The sequence below is a fragment of the Miscanthus floridulus genome, chromosome 1, assembly GCF_019320115.1.
Source record: "Miscanthus floridulus cultivar M001 chromosome 1, ASM1932011v1, whole genome shotgun sequence".
Lineage (NCBI taxonomy): Eukaryota > Viridiplantae > Streptophyta > Magnoliopsida > Poales > Poaceae > Miscanthus > Miscanthus floridulus.
Genome location: NC_089580.1, coordinates 91,362,041 through 91,381,603, shown reverse-complemented (window position 1 = coordinate 91,381,603; position 19,563 = coordinate 91,362,041). Strand labels below are relative to the sequence as shown.

General features: G+C 39.9%; 1 non-coding gene across 1 annotated transcript; it reads right to left on the bottom strand.

Annotated features, from left to right (window-relative positions):
- Positions 1-18,776: 18,776 nt before the first annotated feature.
- LOC136511028 (small nucleolar RNA R71) lies at positions 18,777-18,883 on the bottom strand. The gene has a single exon (XR_010772634.1). It is a non-coding gene; the product is annotated as a small nucleolar RNA R71 (small nucleolar RNA).
- Between the last annotated feature and the right edge of the window lie 680 nt (positions 18,884-19,563).

Here is a 19,563-nt window from a genome sequence, read left to right as displayed (position 1 = left end):
ACAGCAATAATCATAGTTGATGCGTATTAAGACAGTCAATATCAAGGTCAGCAGAAAAGGATCACACCAAAGAGCTCGGTTGATCATCTTGCACATAAAGTCAAGACTTGGATAGAAAGCTCATAAGCACCAGGTGACCTATTACAGGACATAATATCCTGGTCCATTTATCATCCGACTGATAACTTGTCTAACTTTAAGTACTATGTACCTTTCTGATCCAACGGGGATGACATAAGTTCCTCGCTAGATGACCGATGCTATTACAGGGATAGTCAAGCAGAGTCACTTGTCTACCACCTCTTGTAGTCTATTTATGTTTATATCAGTGACTTCACAGCTAAAAGGGTTAAACAACACAATGAAGACATCTCTATCCAGATTTGGACAGAACCTACCATTCCACTTTGAATAGCAATAACTAGAGTTCTAGACCACCAAAAGTAGTGATCTCAGACATTTTAGAAAGCTTAGAAAAGCACTAAAACTCTCCTACTATCACCAATACATGATTCAATGTTTAAATGAGGCAAACAATACATTCATTCAGATCTGTCCAGAGGACATGCAAAAACCCGACAACAACTTCTAAAATCTATAACTCCTAGACCATCTGGACTAATATCATGACATTTTAGTACAAGAAAGATAAGAAATTATATACAACTTTTGTATTCACTATATTTATAGAAAACATCATTTGATCCACGAAGATATCATCATAACAGAAAATGCACATGCAGCCATTTTCAGAATGTAACAATTTGATGTTTCACTTGTTTTGCTAACAAAGAGGATGCACACATGAGCCACTCAATGTAACACCCCAAAATTTGCCACTTTTGAAAATAGAGTTAAAATGATTTATTTGTGAATTATTATGCACATGAAAACATAGGAAAATAAAAATTTTTATTAATTTAAAATTTATCATAAGGTAGAAACATGTTTGTTGCATTCATGCCGGTCGCACCTTGTATTTCTATGTGCAAAATGTGTGTTTTTTTACGTTTAGTAGACGAATATCTATCTCTAGGAAATTTTCAGCTTCTTTCTGGAATTTAATTCCTACCTCCTTCACCTTAATCTTTATGTTCCAAGTTCCCAACAATCTTTTTATGAGCTCCAAATACTTTATTTGGGTTCATCATGTTCCGAAGTGTCTCTGAGAATTTTCCCCAAATTTTTGGAGATCTCGGAGTATTTTTCGTGGCTTAAATATAAATTCTAGACATTTCTAGAATTATTTTATCCATGAAATTAATCAATTCCGAAAATAATAAAATATCATGTTTTCCAACCAACGCTCAAAGCCCATGTGTAATAATCCTAATAAATTCTAAAGGCCCATGCATTTATTTACTAATGGGCTTTAATGTTTATTTAGGCCCAATAGTAAATGTAGAGGGTGCAACATCAATTAGTACCATATCATTAGTTGACGTGGATGTGGGGAGTTTTTCTTCCTATATATATCTACCAACCCCTTGGGCAAAGCACACCAAAACTACCATATGGGGAGCCCCTAGTTTGGGAAATCCCTCGTGTAGTAAATCATATTTTTCTCATCCTTCTCTCGCCGTCGCTGTCGCCATCGCTGCCGCGCTGCCCAGCCCATCCATACTCTGTTCGGCAACAAGTAAGTCCGCCGCCGTCCCTGCCATTCTCCAACTCGTGGCTACATCCTATCGTTGCTCCGTGGCCATGCAATCTGCTACTCATTGCCGAGCCCTAAGGTATGTGTTCCAACTAGCCAGCAAGTCGTCATGTAGATGCCCTGCAAAACTTTCCAGCTGGACATCATGTTCATATATTCACCTCAGACATGATGGAACAGAGTTGTTCGCTGGCCAGTTCCAACAATGTTTGCACGATGTCTTATGCGTTCTATCACTGCCGGAGCTTCTCTACAAAGATGGATGCCCAAGCCTAACCAATGCCCTTGCTGCCGATCTGGTGTCCGGTGCCCCGACGTCTACAAGTCACAAGTCATCAACATCATTGATCCACCAGCTGACGGGCACACCTACATGAAGAGTCGTTCCTCCATCGTCGGGCATGCAGTGCAGGCTCCATCAAGCTGCCGAGAACCACCAACGTGAGCTCACCGAGCTGCCTGACGGACGTTGCATCGGCTGCAAGTAAATGACAGGACGTCTATGTTCAATGGTCAGCCCAGCCTTCCTTGCCCTATTATTTTATTGGCCATAAATACTATCAACGTCATGCCTGCGTCATTTAGATGTAATCTAGCAGCGATAATCATGTCACATGTTTTGTGAGTTTTATAAATAAAATACTAAATTGATCAGTGTCCATGCTACCAGTTTTCTAAATGTAAAGCAAACATAGGTTCTACACCACGGTCTTTCATAAGCAAATAGTAATATGCTTAATTGCTAAACCAAATAAATATATATATATATATATATATATATATATATATATATATGTTTTAAATTTGCTTAGCTCAAACATGCATTACATATAATTCGAACAGATATTCTCACGTGTTCTTCTATCTTTGCGAATTAAAAGTTTGATTTGACTTAAATTATTCCGCCGTATTTATTAATAAGATATGACTAGTCATTACTCGACCTTTGAATTAAAAGATGATTTGACTAATCTGAATTAATATACTACACGTGGCTTTTGCTTAGCTAAAATAAATCAAGCTTACATTTATTTGTTTTATAAAGTGATGAATCTTTCTGTAGCCGTTCTTTTGTCACCGAAGCTCCGATTAGCGTGTCTATCGTGTTTGTGTGTTCGTAGCGATGCGTAGAATCGTATTTCAAACTCTTTGACTTATTTTTCTATGGTTGGTGTACTATTCTAATTTAGATCTATTGTTTGCTTCGTGTATGATTGTATGGATGCTTGTGTGGTGCTTTATGATTTCGTCCAGTCAGTGAGTATACGTGGTGATCAAGAAGAAGAAGAACATTGAAGATTAAAGCTTACCAAAGGATCGGTGTTTTAAGGCAAGTATAGCATGGGATCTTCCTTGTTGTCCTATACACCTTTAATCATTTAATTCATGCTGCATGTGTCTACCTTTCTGCCACTAAGGATTTTCTAGTACCTTGTTACCTTGTACCTTGATACCTTTGGGGTATTGCATTGGGTAGTATGATGCTAGTGCTCAACTAAAGCCATGATCTTGTAACTTGACTAATGTAATATGCAATAAACATTAAAAGATGCTTTCTAGCAACATGGAACAAGGGGGCTAGAGCATTGGGCTATTTTTATGGTGCTCTAGATTCCTCTCCCTAAGGACTTATCTGTAAGTGATCATCCGGGACTTACAGTACAGCTGTGAGGGCTACATGGCTCTGGCTTTAGCTCAGTATGAGGACCTTTTCTAGCTTGTTAGTGGTTACCTTTATGGCGCAAGAGGGGTGTGTTCCGGGTTGGATATAGTGCGGCCTCTGTCCGTCAGTGTATAGGCTACGCGTCATTGTGCCTGCCGGAAGGGGAGCCCTACATTCGTAGGCCACAGAAACCTAGCAGCCCTAACTTGTTAGATGAAACTTTGAAAGGCTTCATAGTGAACCCTGCCGACCTTCCTTGGTAGTGGGTCAAGAGGTTGGCCGCCTCGGGCAAAAGGGTAAATCACGACTCACAGTGAAAGTGTACAACCTCTACAGAGTGTAAAACTGGTATATCAGCCGTGCTCACGGTCACGAGCGGCCTTGGAACATTTATGGAATAGATGATGAACACAGATGATACTGATGATGAAGATGCTCACTAATGGTTAATTGTTTATGCTATTCATTATTCATGTTTACCTGATCATGTGTTTGTGGGCTTGTGATAAACTTGTTGCTACTCAATTGCTAAAATCATGACTCAATAAAAGCTAATCGCAGTTAAACCAGTGTCAGCCTTTTGAGCCTCATGAACCCCGTGTTATATTTGTTGAGTACGACATGTACTTACGCTTGCTTTACTTTTAATTATTTGGATAAAAATCCCGGATGGGTACCAGATTGCTAGAGTTTGGAGGAATTAGGCTTGTGATCAACCAGTCAGTTGTCCCTGTGGATTTGGAGTCTTCGCCTGAAGATCGGAGTTGTCTTTCCGCTGACTATACTCTGAGGTTATATTCTTTATACTAATACGTTATGTATTTAAGCATTGTCTATTGATATTACCCTTATTTGTAGCTATATGTGAGATTTGACTTTCTGGGCTCATATATGGTGTGTATCTGGTTTTGTTCTTAAAACCAGGTGCTACAGAGTGGTATCAGAGCAATGCTGACTATAGGACGCAAGCCTAGTTAGAAATTGACCGTTTCAAGGTTTAGAAGTTGCTACAAAAACCCTTGCTCTATAAACCTTGATATTTTCTTCTCTACTATATCTCTACCCTTGCTATTCATCTCTACCTTGGTGCTTATTTTAAAGTTTTTGTTCTCATCTCTACTCCTTGATTTGATATGCTTTTAGAACTATTCCACATCACCTTCTCGCGTAATCTAAAGATGAATCTTAGGATTGTTACCCCTAGCATAATGAGGACGATAGTATCGCAAGATTGAGTCAATGATTGAATTATGTATCTTTGTTGCTTGTTGAACTGTCATAATGCTTATGATTGTTTTAAATCTTTGTAATGATTGCAATGATCTTGTTGGGTGTTCCCATAATTTCATTTAGTCTATAGGCCTAAAGTATAAGGATTAGTGACATAAATAGTTGGGGTATGGTTTTCTTGTGTTCTCTCTATCCTGTCTTTCCGGAGCAGCCTGCACTCTTCGATTTATATCTCTGATTTAAGACGATAAAAAAATCATGAGGAAATTCTAAACAATAGTAGACTTCAATATCTTTCTCTTAGCGCAAGAATTAGCTTGGTAGCTATTTTGGATATGGAGATACGAAAATCACAAGCCGATGCATCTGTGCTGTTTGAAAGCCAGAACAGTTTCTGTTGTGCACTGTTTTTGATCAAGTTAACTGTAGAATTTGGAAAAGTGTGCTATAAGAAAGTTGTGGAGAATTTTATAATCTTTCCAACGGTATAAGCTACAACTTCATTGGATTAACAGAATGAGAGTTACAATTGTTTTACTGCGCTGCTGTTTTTCTGCTCATGAGGAATTTCAGATTTCTTGTTCTTGCCAATACACAAGAGTCTCATTGGAATGTCAGGACATCGTGATACTAGTTAGATCATCTGTAAGAAGATGCAAGCTACCCTTCTTGTGTCCCCTAGTCAATCTTTTCTTAAGGGGGTAGCCAACTTGAAGAATTTATGAGATGAACTACCCTATGTTCTAGTTTGCGCAGCGGAAGCGTGGTGGTACCCAAAGAAATGGCTTGTTCATTAAGTCAACTAAGAAAGCATGAGTTGAACTACCTAACATGCATCTAGAGTTTTCCACTATGGAGTATCTTCTTGGAAGTAAAAGTGACATATAGGAGGTTCACCAGAGTCTACAGGACATCTTCACTAAGTTGGTCTTGAGCTTGTGTTATCCTCGTTGGAACGAAATTGGTTATGACTTAGAATTGTGCTAAGAAGGTTCAGGTGACACCAAGGACTAAGAATTGTATTCCAAGTTTAAGCAACTTGATTGGAATCATTAATGTTTTGAAGATTGGTAGTAGAATTTCCTTCTAATCAAGAGATTTGTCAGGCTTGGTTGGAAGGTGGATATTTTAAGACAATAGAACTGCACGAGGAAGTAAAGAAGAATTCAAGAACGAAGTATCTCTATCTCCTAGTCGACGTCGTCCGAATCTCGAGGACGAGATTCATCTTAAGGGGGGTAGAATTGTAACACCCCAAAATTTGCCACTTTTGAAAATAGAGTTAAAATGATTTATTTGTGAATTATTGTGCACATGAAAACATAGGAAAATAAAAATTTTCATTAATTTAAAATTTATCATAAGGTAGAAACATGTTTGTTGCATTCATGCCGGTCGCACCTTGTATTTCTATGTGCAAAATGTGTGTTTTTTTACGTTTAGTAGACGAATATCTATCTCTAGGAAATTTTCAGCTTCTTTCTGGAATTTAATTCCTACCTCCTTCACCTTAATCTTTATGTTCCAAGTTCCCAACAATCTTTTTATGAGCTCCAAATACTTTATTTGGGTTCATCATGTTCCGAAGTGTCTCTGAGAATTTTCCCCAAATTTTTGGAGATCTCGGAGTATTTTTCGTGGCTTAAATATAAATTCTAGACATTTCTAGAATTATTTTATCCACGAAATTAATCAATTCCGAAAATAATAAAATATCATGTTTTCCAACCAACGCTCAAAGCCCATGTGTAATAATCCTAATAAATTCTAAAGGCCCATGCATTTATTTACTAATGGGCTTTAATGTTTATTTAGGCCCAATAGTAAATGTAGAGGGTGCAACATCAATTAGTACCATATCATTAGTTGACGTGGATGTGGAGAGTTTTTCTTCCTATATATATCTACCAACCCCTTGGGCAAAGCACACCAAAACTACCATATGGGGAGCCCCTAGTTTGGGAAATCCCTCGTGTAGTAAATCATATTTTTCTCATCCTTCTCTCGCCGTCGCTGTCGCCATCGCTGCCGCGCTGCCCAGCCCGTCCATACTCTGCTCGGCAACAAGTAAGTCCGCCGCCGTCCCTGCCGTTCTCCAACTCGTGGCTACATCCTGTCGTTGCTCCGTGGCCGTGCAATCTGCTACTCATTGCCGAGCCCTAAGGTATGTGTTCCAACTAGCCAGCAAGTCGTCATGTAGATGCCCTGCAAATCTTTCCAGCTGGACATCATGTTCATATATTCACCTCAGACACGACGGAACAGAGTTGTTCGCTGGCCAGTTCCAACAATGTTTGCACGATGTCTTATGCGTTCTATCACTGCCTGAGCTTCTCTACAAAGATGGACGCCCAAGCCTAACCAAAGCCCTTGCTGCCGATCTGGTGTCCGGTGCCCCGACGTCTACAAGTCACAAGTCATCAACATCATTGATCCACCAGCTGACGGGCACACCTACATGAAGAGTCGTTCCTCCATCATCGGGCATGCAGTGCAGGCTCCATCAAGCTGCCGAGAACCACCAACGTGAGCTCACCGAGCCGCCTGATGGACGTTGCATCGGCTGCAAGTAAATGACAGGACGTCTATGTTCAATGGTCAGCCCAGCCTTCCTTGCCCTATTATTTTATTGGCCATAAATACTATCAACGTCATGCCTGCGTCATTTAGATGTAATCTAGCAGCGATAATCATGTCACATGTTTTGTGAGTTTTATAAATAAAATACTAAATTGATCAGTGTCCCTGCTACTAGTTTTCTAAATGTAAAGCAAACATAGGTTCTACACCACGGTCTTTCATAAGCAAATAGTAATATGCTTAATTGCTAAACCAAATAAATATATATATATATGTTTTAAATTTGCTTAGCTCAAACATGCATTACATATAATTCGAACAGATATTCTCACGTGTTCTTCTATCTTTGCGAATTAAAAGTTTGATTTGACTTAAATTATTCCGCCGTATTTATTAATAAGATATGACTAGTCATTACTCAACCTTTGAATTAAAAGATGATTTGACTAATCTGAATTAATATACTACACGTGGCTTTTGCTTAGCTAAAATAAATCAAGCTTACATTTATTTGTTTTATAAAGTGATGAATCTTTCTGTAGCCGTTCTTTTGTCACCGAAGCTCCGATTAGCGTGTCTATCGTGTTTGTGTGTTCGTAGCGATGCGTAGAATCGTGTTTCAAACTCTTTGACTTATTTTTCTATGGTTGGTGTACTGTTCTAATTTAGATCTATTGTTTGCTTCGTGTATGATTGTATGGATGCTTGTGTGGTGCTTTATGATTTCGTCTAGTCGGTGAGTATACGTGGTGATCAAGAAGAAGAAGAACATTGAAGATTAAAGCTTACCAAAGGATCGGTGTTTTAAGGCAAGTATAGCATGGGATCTTCCTTGTTGTCCTATACACCTTTAATCATTTAATTCATGCTGCATGTGTCTACCTTTCTGCCACTAAGGATTTTCTAGTACCTTGTTACCTTGTACCTTGATACCTTTGGGGTATTGCATTGGGTAGTATGATGCTAGTGCTCAACTAAAGCCATGATCTTGTAACTTGACTAATGTAATATGCAATAAACATTAAAAGATGCTTTCTAGCAACATGGAACAAGGGGGCTAGAGCATTGGGCTATTTTTATGGTGCTCTAGATTCCTCTCCCTAAGGACTTATCTGTAAGTGATCATCCGGGACTTACAGTACAGCTGTGAGGGCTACATGGCTCTGGCTTTAGCTCAGTATGACGGCCTTTTCTAGCTTGTTAGTGGTTACCTTTATGGCGCAAGAGGGGTGTGTTCCGGGTTGGATATAGTGCGGCCTCTGTCCGTCAGTGTATAGGCTACGCGTCATTGTGCCTGCCGGAAGGGGAGCCCTACATTCGTAGGCCACAGAAACCTAGCAGCCCTAACTTGTTAGATGAAACTTTGAAAGGCTTCATAGTGAACCCTGCCGACCTTCCTTGGTAGTGGGTCAAGAGGTTGGCCGCCTCGGGTAAAAGGGTAAATCACGACTCACAGTGAAAGTGTACAACCTCTACAGAGTGTAAAACTGGTATATCAGCCGTGCTCACGGTCACGAGCGGCCTTGGAACATTTATGGAATAGATGATGAACACAGATGATACTGATGATGAAGATGCTCACTAATGGTTAATTGTTTATGCTATTCATTATTCATGTTTACCTGATCATGTGTTTGTGGGCTTGTGATAAACTTGTTGCTACTCAATTGCTAAAATCATGACTCAATAAAAGCTAATCGCAGTTAAACCAGTGTCAGCCTTTTGAGCCTCATGAACCCCGTGTTATATTTGTTGAGTACGACATGTACTTACGCTTGCTTTACTTTTAATTATTTGGATAAAAATCCCGGATGGGTACCAGATTGCTAGAGTTTGGAGGAATTAGGCTTGTGATCAACCAGTCAGTTGTCCCTGTGGATTTGGAGTCTTCGCCTGAAGATCGGAGTTGTCTTTCCGCTGACTATACTCTGAGGTTATATTCTTTATACTAATACGTTATGTATTTAAGCATTGTCTATTGATATTACCCTTATTTGTAGCTATATATGAGATTTAACTTTCTGGGCTCACATATGGTGTGTATCTGGTTTTGTTCTTAAAACCGGGTGCTACACTCAAGAACTTCAACCACCACTAACAAACTTAGCAACACTTTATTGAACCCCAATCACTCAAAGCATCACAAAATACAATTACAAGCTTTATCTATAATTATGCTTTTATTAATCCTTTTTCCCAATAAACATATATATAATTTTTGTGATATATAAGAAAAACTAGTTTGCGGCTGACACTTTCATGAGTGGTAGATGTTATCGAAACATAGATACTGCACAAATTTCACATGCTCAGGTTTTATAGATTAATTATTACAAAAAAGACAAATTGCTAATGCAAGAAAACATGTGAGAGCAAGATAAATCTAAAACACACTATTTTCTATAAACACATGGCCATATTATGTATCAACATGACACAACAACATCATACCAAGGTAATGGAACCACCTTTTCCATTTTTGCATCTTCATAAAAATTATAACTTATTTAAAACCATTTATCAAGCAATAAATAAGTTAAATCAATAAATCAATCATAATGCATCCAATGACCATGAAAGTTTTACCACTTCACACACATAGCATAAGTAGCCTACCAGAAAAATTTCACCTCATTGGCAGCACCACAACTTTAGATATGAATTTATCCCTAGAAAACCCTAATTAACATAGATAAATAAAAATAGCAAAAACATTCTACTAACACATATCATATTATGACTCTACTGCGTAGATCTACTCACAAGGATTCCAAAAATGTCCTCATTTGCTATTTTAAGATTTTTCTATGATTTATTATGATTTTCCAAAGTTTTAGCCATAAAAGAAAAATAAACTTGCTCCGAGAACCCTGATCTTCCACGAAAATAAATCCCAACGAACAGGTCCTTCCAGGCACTGTTGAACTGAGTCACAACTTCTTCACTTAACCCCTACACTTGCTTCTATTTGGGCGCGACGTCCTTCTTCTGCTTCAACTTGAACAGAGCAGAGGAGATGGCCGTGGCTCGCGGTTTCGGTAGGCAAGGGCGGCGTCTTCAGCGAGGGCAGGCCGCGCGAGCACAGTGGCATGTGGCCCCACCAACGATAGGGCTTGGCTCAGCACCAAGCCAATTGCAGTGCCCTGGCCACCTATAGGCGGCGGCCCGAGCAGGGTGGCAGTGGCGGTGGACAAGGGAGCCATGGCGGCGATCCAAGGTGGAGGATGGGGGTTCGGAAGGGCAGCAGAGTAGGGAGCAGCTGAGGTGGAGGTGAATGGGAGTGACAAGGGGGCTTAATGGAGGAACAACAGCGACAACGGAGCTTTGCTAAGGAGTAGGCCATGGCAGCGCGTTTGCGCCCGCGAGCTGCAGAGCGAGGAAGGGAGCGAGCGGAGGCGAGGGAGAGCGAGTGAGGGGATGGGAGCTCGGATGTCCACCTTTGGAGGGTGCAAGGGTGCGGTAGGGAGGCAAGCACACACGGCAATGACGCTTGGCAATGGTGGGGGCACTCTCACGAATAGACGATGCATTGGCATTTCTCTGAGCACATGGCGTGCAGTGAAGTGGGCAAGGTGGGAGCCAAATTGGGCTGACTACGGGCCGATTTGGACCTTGGGCCCAAAAGCAAAGTTGAAGCCCACTTGATGATCTACAAAACTCATTAAGGATGCCTAGCCATTAGAGTTCTCCATTAGCAGCTAATTAAGCCCCAAGTTGATAGTGTCAGTGACTAAACAAGGGTTAAGCTTCGCTCTACTTGTGCTCCAATTACTTGGTCCAAATGTGGTCAAATTGGATCCAACTTCTTCCTATTCCATCTTCATGATGTAAACTCCAACTTTTATATTTGGCTCAACTTGAGTTGCTTAACAAAAATCCAAGAACGCGAAATGCCAATCATCATCAACATTGTAATCTTAGACTTAGCCAAACCTTCGATATCCAAAACAACATTGGGTTCAGTTTTGAGGCCTCAATTTGACTAAGTTAGGGACCAAACTAGCTCTTGACCCATAAACAAAGTTTGTTGTACACCTCTTGTTCTGCAACTTTTCTTAAAGGATCATGGACTGGTTCAGCTTGGTTAGGAAGGTACAATTCTCCAAAGTGGGGTACACAAAACTGAAACCGAGATTTAGTTAACTCCTAGAAACAGTTAGTCTTTGCTGATTTGGAAACTAACTTCGAAGATCCAAATGAACTCCAAACTTGTTGAGACTTGCTTCATTGTTTCTAGCACAAAGTGTACTTCAACTCATATTAAGGAATCTAGTTGAGTTACCATATGAATTTAGAAGATAAAAATGTCACAACATGTTAACTCGCTGTTGTCAATCAGGGACTTAGAAATATTTCAGGGGGGCAAAACAGCACTGCATTCAAACTTGAGACCACTGTTTGAGCCACTTAGGAGTTGAATTAGGTCTTGGTCCAAAAATAAAGTTTGTTGTACTCCACTCAAACTTCAACGTTTATTTAAGGTCCAACTCCATGCAAGCACTCTAGATAATTGGTCAACACAGGTCAAAACCATATCATGAAAAGGACAATTTTAGCCATTCCCACACTTAGAAGCATTTTCTTGACATTTGCTCAACACGAACCCTTTGTGACTTTTGTTCATGAGTTGAATTAGAGTTGTTTGAGCAAGGTTTCAAGGTTTTGTCGACATCCCATGTTTCCATTTGCTAAATGATGTAATTTAAGCAAAAATATAACTTACCATTTCCTATGACTTCTTGGCTCCAAACTTCATGAAACTTTTTCAGTGGTCAAGATGGATGCATGTTGATGTAATGTGCATGAAACAAGAATGTTTAACATTGCTCTTGTGTAATCTTAACAAGGGTCCACAAGTAAGCAAAGTGTATTGTCTGAGTCCAAGTTGGGGCTCATTTTCATAGGTTTGACCTCAATACCTTCATCATTACTTCTAGATTATGAACTAGAGATCATAAGCATTGCTTGACATATCCTACTTAAGTCCAAATTCGTTGCTTAACTTGTGACTAACACCCGGGGTGTTATAGATGTGATCTAGGCATTCCCTATGAGAGGTACCTATGGCGGGTACATGTGAGATGAGGAGGTCCCAAGGTGGAGTGTCTTTGTGGGATGAAGCCCTATGATGGAGGTGTCGTCAAGGCACGGGGTGTTGGATATCCCTTTTGAGAAGATACCCTATCTGGTCCCTATAAGGACTAGTATGTCGAGAGAACCAGATCATAGGACCCTACATACACACCACTCGCTCTTGAATGGGCAGGGGACGGTTACCCAACCAACTAGGATGGTGCCATTACTGCTAGGTTGGAAGTGGATAGTGTAGGGAGGTACGGTGTATGGCCCACACCCTCCTAAGAAAGTGTAGTGACCTCTAGGGGCCCGGCACTATGTCTTATAGTCTCAGCATGCCGGTGGACTCTAGGGTGGCCCAGGGCTGAGTGGTAGGGTGGCACCATACCGGTTGGGAGGCAGTCGGTATCATCCTAGGCAGGGCACCGCTGATGATGGTGATCTTGTGGTTCTAGGTGTACATGCTCTATAGAGTTGATCAATCTATACGTATAGCCGTGTCCACGGATATGGACATTCCTATGACCTACGCTTCCCTTGATTAGAGAGAGTCCTTTCTTCTTCACACCCCTAGGTTTGTTGGATTTTGACTGTTAGTCGATAAGGCAAGGCATGAGAGGGAGTCATCCTTGCCACCTAGAGAGTGAGAGTGTGGTGAGATGTGTGTGATGGGATGGGTGATGTGTGGATGCAATGAGTTAAAACTTGATGAACTATTATAAAATATTGATGAACTTGCATAGGAAAACTACAGCCATAATAGGTCTTTTGCTCTACCCTTGCATTCCACTTACCATAAAGCAAATGCAAAGCATAGGGTGGGAGCCAGTGGCTAGTACAAATCCTACTAAAAGATAGTTGGCAGGTTTGGATGTCTTCTACGACAATGACAATGGAGATGAGAAGGAATAGGTGGTCTCGTTCATACGCTCCAGTTTGGTTGAGGAGAAGAAGTCTATGCCTGCTGACATTCTACACTGACTCTGATGATTGCTAGTGAAGGAGGAGCCTTCACTCGATGACACACTACATCGACTCTGATAAAGACTTGTGTGCATTTCTGCTAAAATAACGATGTACTTAGGTGCGTTATCAAGTGTTGTAATACCTCGTAAACTTGTATTTCTGCGTTGTATGAACTTTGGTATCAACTGAATAATAATAATGTGACAGCTTGGTCTTCCTAGACTATTACATTATGATGTAATATGTGGATTTCCCTTTGAGAAAATCATGGATCATTTCAGTTGGTATCAGAGCCATACTTGACCCTTAAAATGAGACCTTTAGGAACAAACACTAGTATAGAAGCCAAACATCCTTTCTGTCATAAACTATAGGTGCTAACACTTGTTTCCCTCCCTGCCTTGAGTTCTACTGCTAATTGACCCCCCTGTTGTGGAAAGCTGACCTATAGAAAACATTCTCCATTACCGCCCTTGCTAGTTCGGTAGTTGTGTGAGACTTTGAAGGCCTAGGAGTCACCTTAAGTCAACACTATGCATATAGGAGTTGTAATGCTATTTGATTGCCTAGATCTTGTGTTGTTATGCTTCTTGTGCTTCTAAACGTTTGAGTCTAGGCTATAGAAGCTATTTTGTGTGGTGTATGTGAGGCTCCAAATCTTAGTTATCTTAGTCAACTAACCTAAGCCATCCTATGACTAGATAAGTAGCCCCGACTAACTAGAGTTGAGAATTTAAAGTCGATGCATCATATCCTTACCAAACCATTTCAAAACTGTTTTCGACTTCCTAAACACGTTTTCAAAATTACCATTCCTTCTTTTGGTTGAAAAAGTCCCTTCTTTAATAAAAGCAATTCTATTTCAAAGGAAAATGGTTTCAAAACTTCTTGAAAGGTCTTCCCTTTTTCAAAAGAGAGCAATTTTAGTTCTATTCTCCACTTGATTTGATTCAAAAGCTACCTACAAAATAGTTCGAAAACCGATCTCGTTTCAAAAAGTGTTACAAATTTGCTTCTGAAAAACAAAATTTTGCCTTTCAATCAACAAAGTGTTTTCAAACCAAAGATCTTTTGGCTCGATTTTGTTTTAAATGCTTTTGATCTTACCCTAAGAGCCAAATCATTTTCAAAAATAAACATTGCCTTCAAAAAAATGGTTTGCAATTGATTTATTAAACAAGTCCTTGCGAAAAGATTTTGTTTGCAACTGTTCCAAAAAGTTTTGCAAAACCAAAATGAGTTTTCAAAATCTAGTTTCAAAAGTGTTGTTTTGAAAAAGGGTTCTCTAAAATCCAAGTTTGATTGCGAAAGCCATACTTTTGAAATAAGAAATGGTTTCAAAAACAATTTAAAAACTAGTTTTGTTATTCAAACAAAAGGGGAGCAACGCTTTGTTTCAAAAATAAATTGTGTTTTCAAAATCATTTCAAAATCACTTGATTTGAAATCATTCAAAAAAGGGGGTGTGTTTTGTTTTATAAAACAAAGACCTTCAAAACATTTTGTTTTCAAAACTTGCATTGATTTCAACCCTTTTCAAAATTCTTATCTATCCTAGATTTAAAAGTTTTGCAAATCACTCCCTCACTATTCAAGCAAGATGTCAAAACTAACCATCTTGAAAAGTTTTGGGTATTTGCAAAATGTTTTCATCAAAATGGTTTGAAAACTCCATATACTCACTATTTCGAAACATCTTTTGTCCAAAAAGCCTATTTGGAAAAGTTTAGAAAATGGCCTGAATTCTAAGACAAGGCACAAGAGGGAGTCATCCTTGCCGCCTAGAGAGTGAGAGTGTGGTGAGATGTGTGTGATGGGATGGGTGAATGTGTGGATGATATTAGTTAAAACTTGATGAACTATTATAAAATATTAATGAACTTGCATCGGAAAACTAAAGCCATAATAGGTCTTTTGCTCTACCCTTGCACTCCACTTACCACAAAGCAAACACAAAGCATAGGGTGGGAGCTAGTGGCTAGTATAAATCATACTAAAAGATATTTGGAAGGTTCAGATGTCTTCTACGATGATGACAACGGAGATTAGAAGGAATATGTGGTCTTGTTACTACACTCAAGTTTGGTTGAGGAGAAGAAGTCTACGCCCGCTGACATTCTATGCCAACTCTAATGATTGCCCGTGAAGGAGGAGCCTTCACTCGCTGATGCACTACATCGACTCTAATGAAGATCTATGTGCATTTCTACTAGAATAACAATGTACTTAGGTGCGTTATCTAGTGTTGTAATACCTTATAAACTTGTATTTCTATGATGTATGAACTTTGGAATCAACTAAATAATGATAATGTGATAGCTTGGTCTTCCTGGACTATCACATTATGATGTAATCTATGGATTTCCCTTCGAGGAAATCATGGATCATTTCACCATAGAACCTTTCGAGGCCATCATTTGTGATGTTGATCCCTCCGTGATAGTGCAGGGTAGTATGCCTGATTCATCAGAGGATTTGGGCGGCGCTTGAGGCCGCCCTGTATTGTGCTACACCAAACTTTTTATGCTCTATCTTTTAGCGTCTTTAGTTTTTATGCTGGTTTAAGAGCTTCTAAGTGTGGCTTAGGACTTAGGAGTCAAAGGATTGAAGATCCAACTCTTCTTCCATACAAGCCTCCATCATTTCCAACCTCCATAAAAAACTACACATTAATCACTTTGGGGAAAATCCACAAAATGATAGCTACTCTTTGAGCTCACCATGACTATGTTAAAGATGTTGATGGAATCCATGGGAAGGTGCTGATACTTCTCTTCTTCTTCCTTCTCTCCTTCAATCCCTTCATTCCTTTCTCTCTCTAGTTCGAGGGTTCTTCCTTGTTCTTGAGAGGTAGAGAGAGAGGGGGTGTTTGCAAATGAGTGGATGAGTGAGAGGGTGAGTGGGAGAGTGCTCCTTTCTGCTAGTGAAGTGTCGCAACTTGTACTAACATGTGGGTCTAGGTCTATAAATAAGAAACAACTTAATTCCACTTAACTCTGTTCTGTCCTAAGTCCTATCGGATGGTATGGTACGTAGGCGGATGGTCCAGTGTTCCCTATCTTTGTTGAATGGACTAAGTCATTGAATGGATGTCATCGATGACCATGGCATCATGTTGGGGTATGTTCTTGGGGGTGATTGAGTGTTGATGATGTCAGTAGGAGGATTGCTAATCCATGTAGAAGTTCTCTTCCAATCCGAATATGAGCCTAACCATGGTTATCTGGGGGTTCTCACAAGGTGCTCCGGTGGTTTCTTGATGTCGGGCGTCGCGTTGCACATTGCGAGTCTGCATGCATGGTCAATAGCTGACTCCTTTCACTAGTCAAAATGGTTGCCTAGGTTGCAATGAACTTGGGTCATTATAGTCATGCCCTAGAACTCCCACTATGGGTGGCCCCTCATCTTCAAGGGAAGGACCCGATGGTTGAAGAAGGTATGGATCACCCTCAACATCATCAGTCCCTGGTCCTTCAGATCGTCGATCGCATCCAGCAATAAGCATAAATGCTGTGGATCCGACAGGGTTGGCGGCCTCAACCATGATTCTAGCATGTCAGGACGTAGCCAGTTGTTGACGATAGTTATCATCCAACATAAACAGTCAACTTTACTTGTATAAATGCAAAAAAAGGATCACCAACATAGACTTAGGGGTTTAATCTAATAATTTCCATGAGTTTTGGTTAATCTATGTTATTAGCAGGGTTATTTCAGAAAACCATCAAGGAGGATCAAATTATCAAATAAAATCACGCTTATCCACAGTGAAATCAACTCCAGAAGGTTCTAGAGGACACCAGAAGCCACAACACCAAAGCAGAGGGCTGGAGGCTGCTAGGTGGGGACCTGCAGGCTGCCCGGCCTCTTGGGCCCACATGTCATCCTCCGCTTCGATGTCGGTTCCTCCACTGCCTCCTAGATTCCATCTACACTGTTCTTTCAAGTTGGTTTGATCCGAGGGCTCAGGATTAACGCTTTGGCCTATAGAACTAGCCCCTGCCCCCTCTAGAGCAAGCTACCATAAGTCAAGAGTAGACTAGAAATTAGGGTTTCTAGAGAGAAGAGAATAGAGCTCCAATTCTTCAAGTTTCTAGTATAGGCTAGCTAGCAAGGTTCAAGTAGAGTGTGGGCTATTGCTTTGGATTATAGATCTACCGTTTGGAGAATGGTATAGCCATTGTATCTCTTTATTTAGGACTTTGTGCTACTTCAATATTATGTTGCTATTTATTATGTTCCTAGTTTGCTCTAGTAATATGCTTGATATAGTTATGATTGATGATGAAATATGCATATGTTCGCAAAGCTCTTAGCTCAGTTCACGAGAGAGTTACGTGGTCGACATTATGTAAGCATGGCTCTTAGATATTGTTTGCCTATGGATGCATTCTGCACTCTAGGTCATGTGATAGATCATGGATGTGACACTTTCGTTGAGTCCTTTGTAGTTCACTCCTCGCTTGTAGAGCACGTAGAACGAGATTGTGAAGGAAGACAAGCTCTATTCTTAATCTTCCTTAGTAATGTTCCTTATGCATAGATCCAAAGTTAGTTACACTATAGATGAGAGTGTATATACTCAGGTGTACAAAAGATTTAGTAGATATGTAATGAATTAGGGATCTTTTGCTATTAATGAATCTCTTGCTTAGCCTTACTACATTTTATGAGTATCTATTTCTATCTCTGGAATACCATTATTATCTTACACTTATCATTTATTTATCACTTGACTTACCCCTGCCATAGCATGAGAGTGTCTTTATCATAAGTATACATATTTGTCAATATCTCTATGCCAACACAACCCCATAGCTCCTCCCTATGGATAAAATATAAATAACAATACTTGGTATACTCCCGGGTGAAATGCTACAATGGTAAATTATCTGTGAGCTTGCGAATACCTCATATATATAGTTAACAAGTGTTCTCATAATCACCAACAACACATTTCTGGCATCATGCTAGGGATGATAACTTAGTTAAGAGTGATGCTAAGAAATGTCAACAAGCATTTCTGGCACCATTGCCGGGGAGGGGCACATGGCTAAGAGAACTGACTAAATAAATACTTATTGATAAAACCATAATCTTTGCTTTAGCAGGCTTACCCTTGTTTTGTCTTTGTTCATATCTTATATAGGGTATTACAGGATTGGTTGTGATTCAACAAATTATATCAATCAGAATTGACCACGGTAAGAGGAAGCTTAACACTAGTTTCTGAAAGCCATGGCTGGCAAGACTCTGCGTGAGTTCTCTACTCCAAGCACTGAGAACATTTGCACTGGACCAACACTCAAAACCGATAATCTTGAGTTTGAGCTCAAGCAAAGCCTCATCAACATGGTGCAAGCTACCACATTCAGCAGAAAAGGCACATGAAGATGCTAGTGCTCATCTTTAGAATTTCCTAGAGATAAGTAGCACGGTCGTCATCAAGGACGTTGCTCAAGACATCATACTACTCCGCCTCTTTCCATTCTCACTTGTGGGAAGAGCGAAGCAATGGTTCTACACCAATAAGGATAACATCAATACATGAGCAAAGTGTTCAAAGGCCTTCCTAGAAAAGTTTTTCCCTATAGGCAAGACCAATGCCTTAAGAGGAAAGATTTCAAACTTCCAACAGTAGAAGGGAGAGACCATTCTAGAAGCATGGGAACGTTTTCAAGAATATGTTTTGGATTGCCCTCATCATGGAATGGAAGATTGGTTGCTCATGCAATGTTTCTACCATGGATTAACTTAGAAGGCCCATGAACAACTTGATGCCACTGTCGGAGGATCATTTAAGTCACTCACCCTTGGAAAAGCCAAAACTCTTATAGAAAAGATAGCCTCTAATCGAGGTTGGTCATCATGCAATATTCAATCATGCAATAAGAGAAGAAGTACCAGGAGAGGTGTGTGCACTGTCAACCAAGATGGACGTACTGTTGAATTGGCTTGAACAATGAGACAATTACGAGAAAGATTGTTAGGCCATTCAAGATGCTTTCAATACTCAAAACACATGTGGAGAGTATTTGGGAATTAAATTCCCTGAATCATAAGAGGATGTAAACATCATTAGCAATAATTCAGGTTCACAAAAATAGAGACAAGGATGGAAACAACAACAACGGTCAACTTACCAAGGTAAGTATCTAGGTAATTACTACAATTCTTCTAATCCCAAGCAACCGTCCATAAGAGACTTAATCTTAGAACAATCTAGGATTAATGAGAGTATTTCTAAAAAGCTTACTTCTAATGACAAGGTCCTAGAAAATATAAATACTAAAATGGATAGTTTTTCTTCTGCCATACAAGACCAACTTAGCTATAATAAAAAGATAGAATCTCAATTAGCCCAGTTGGTTGTTGCTCTACCCTTTGCCAC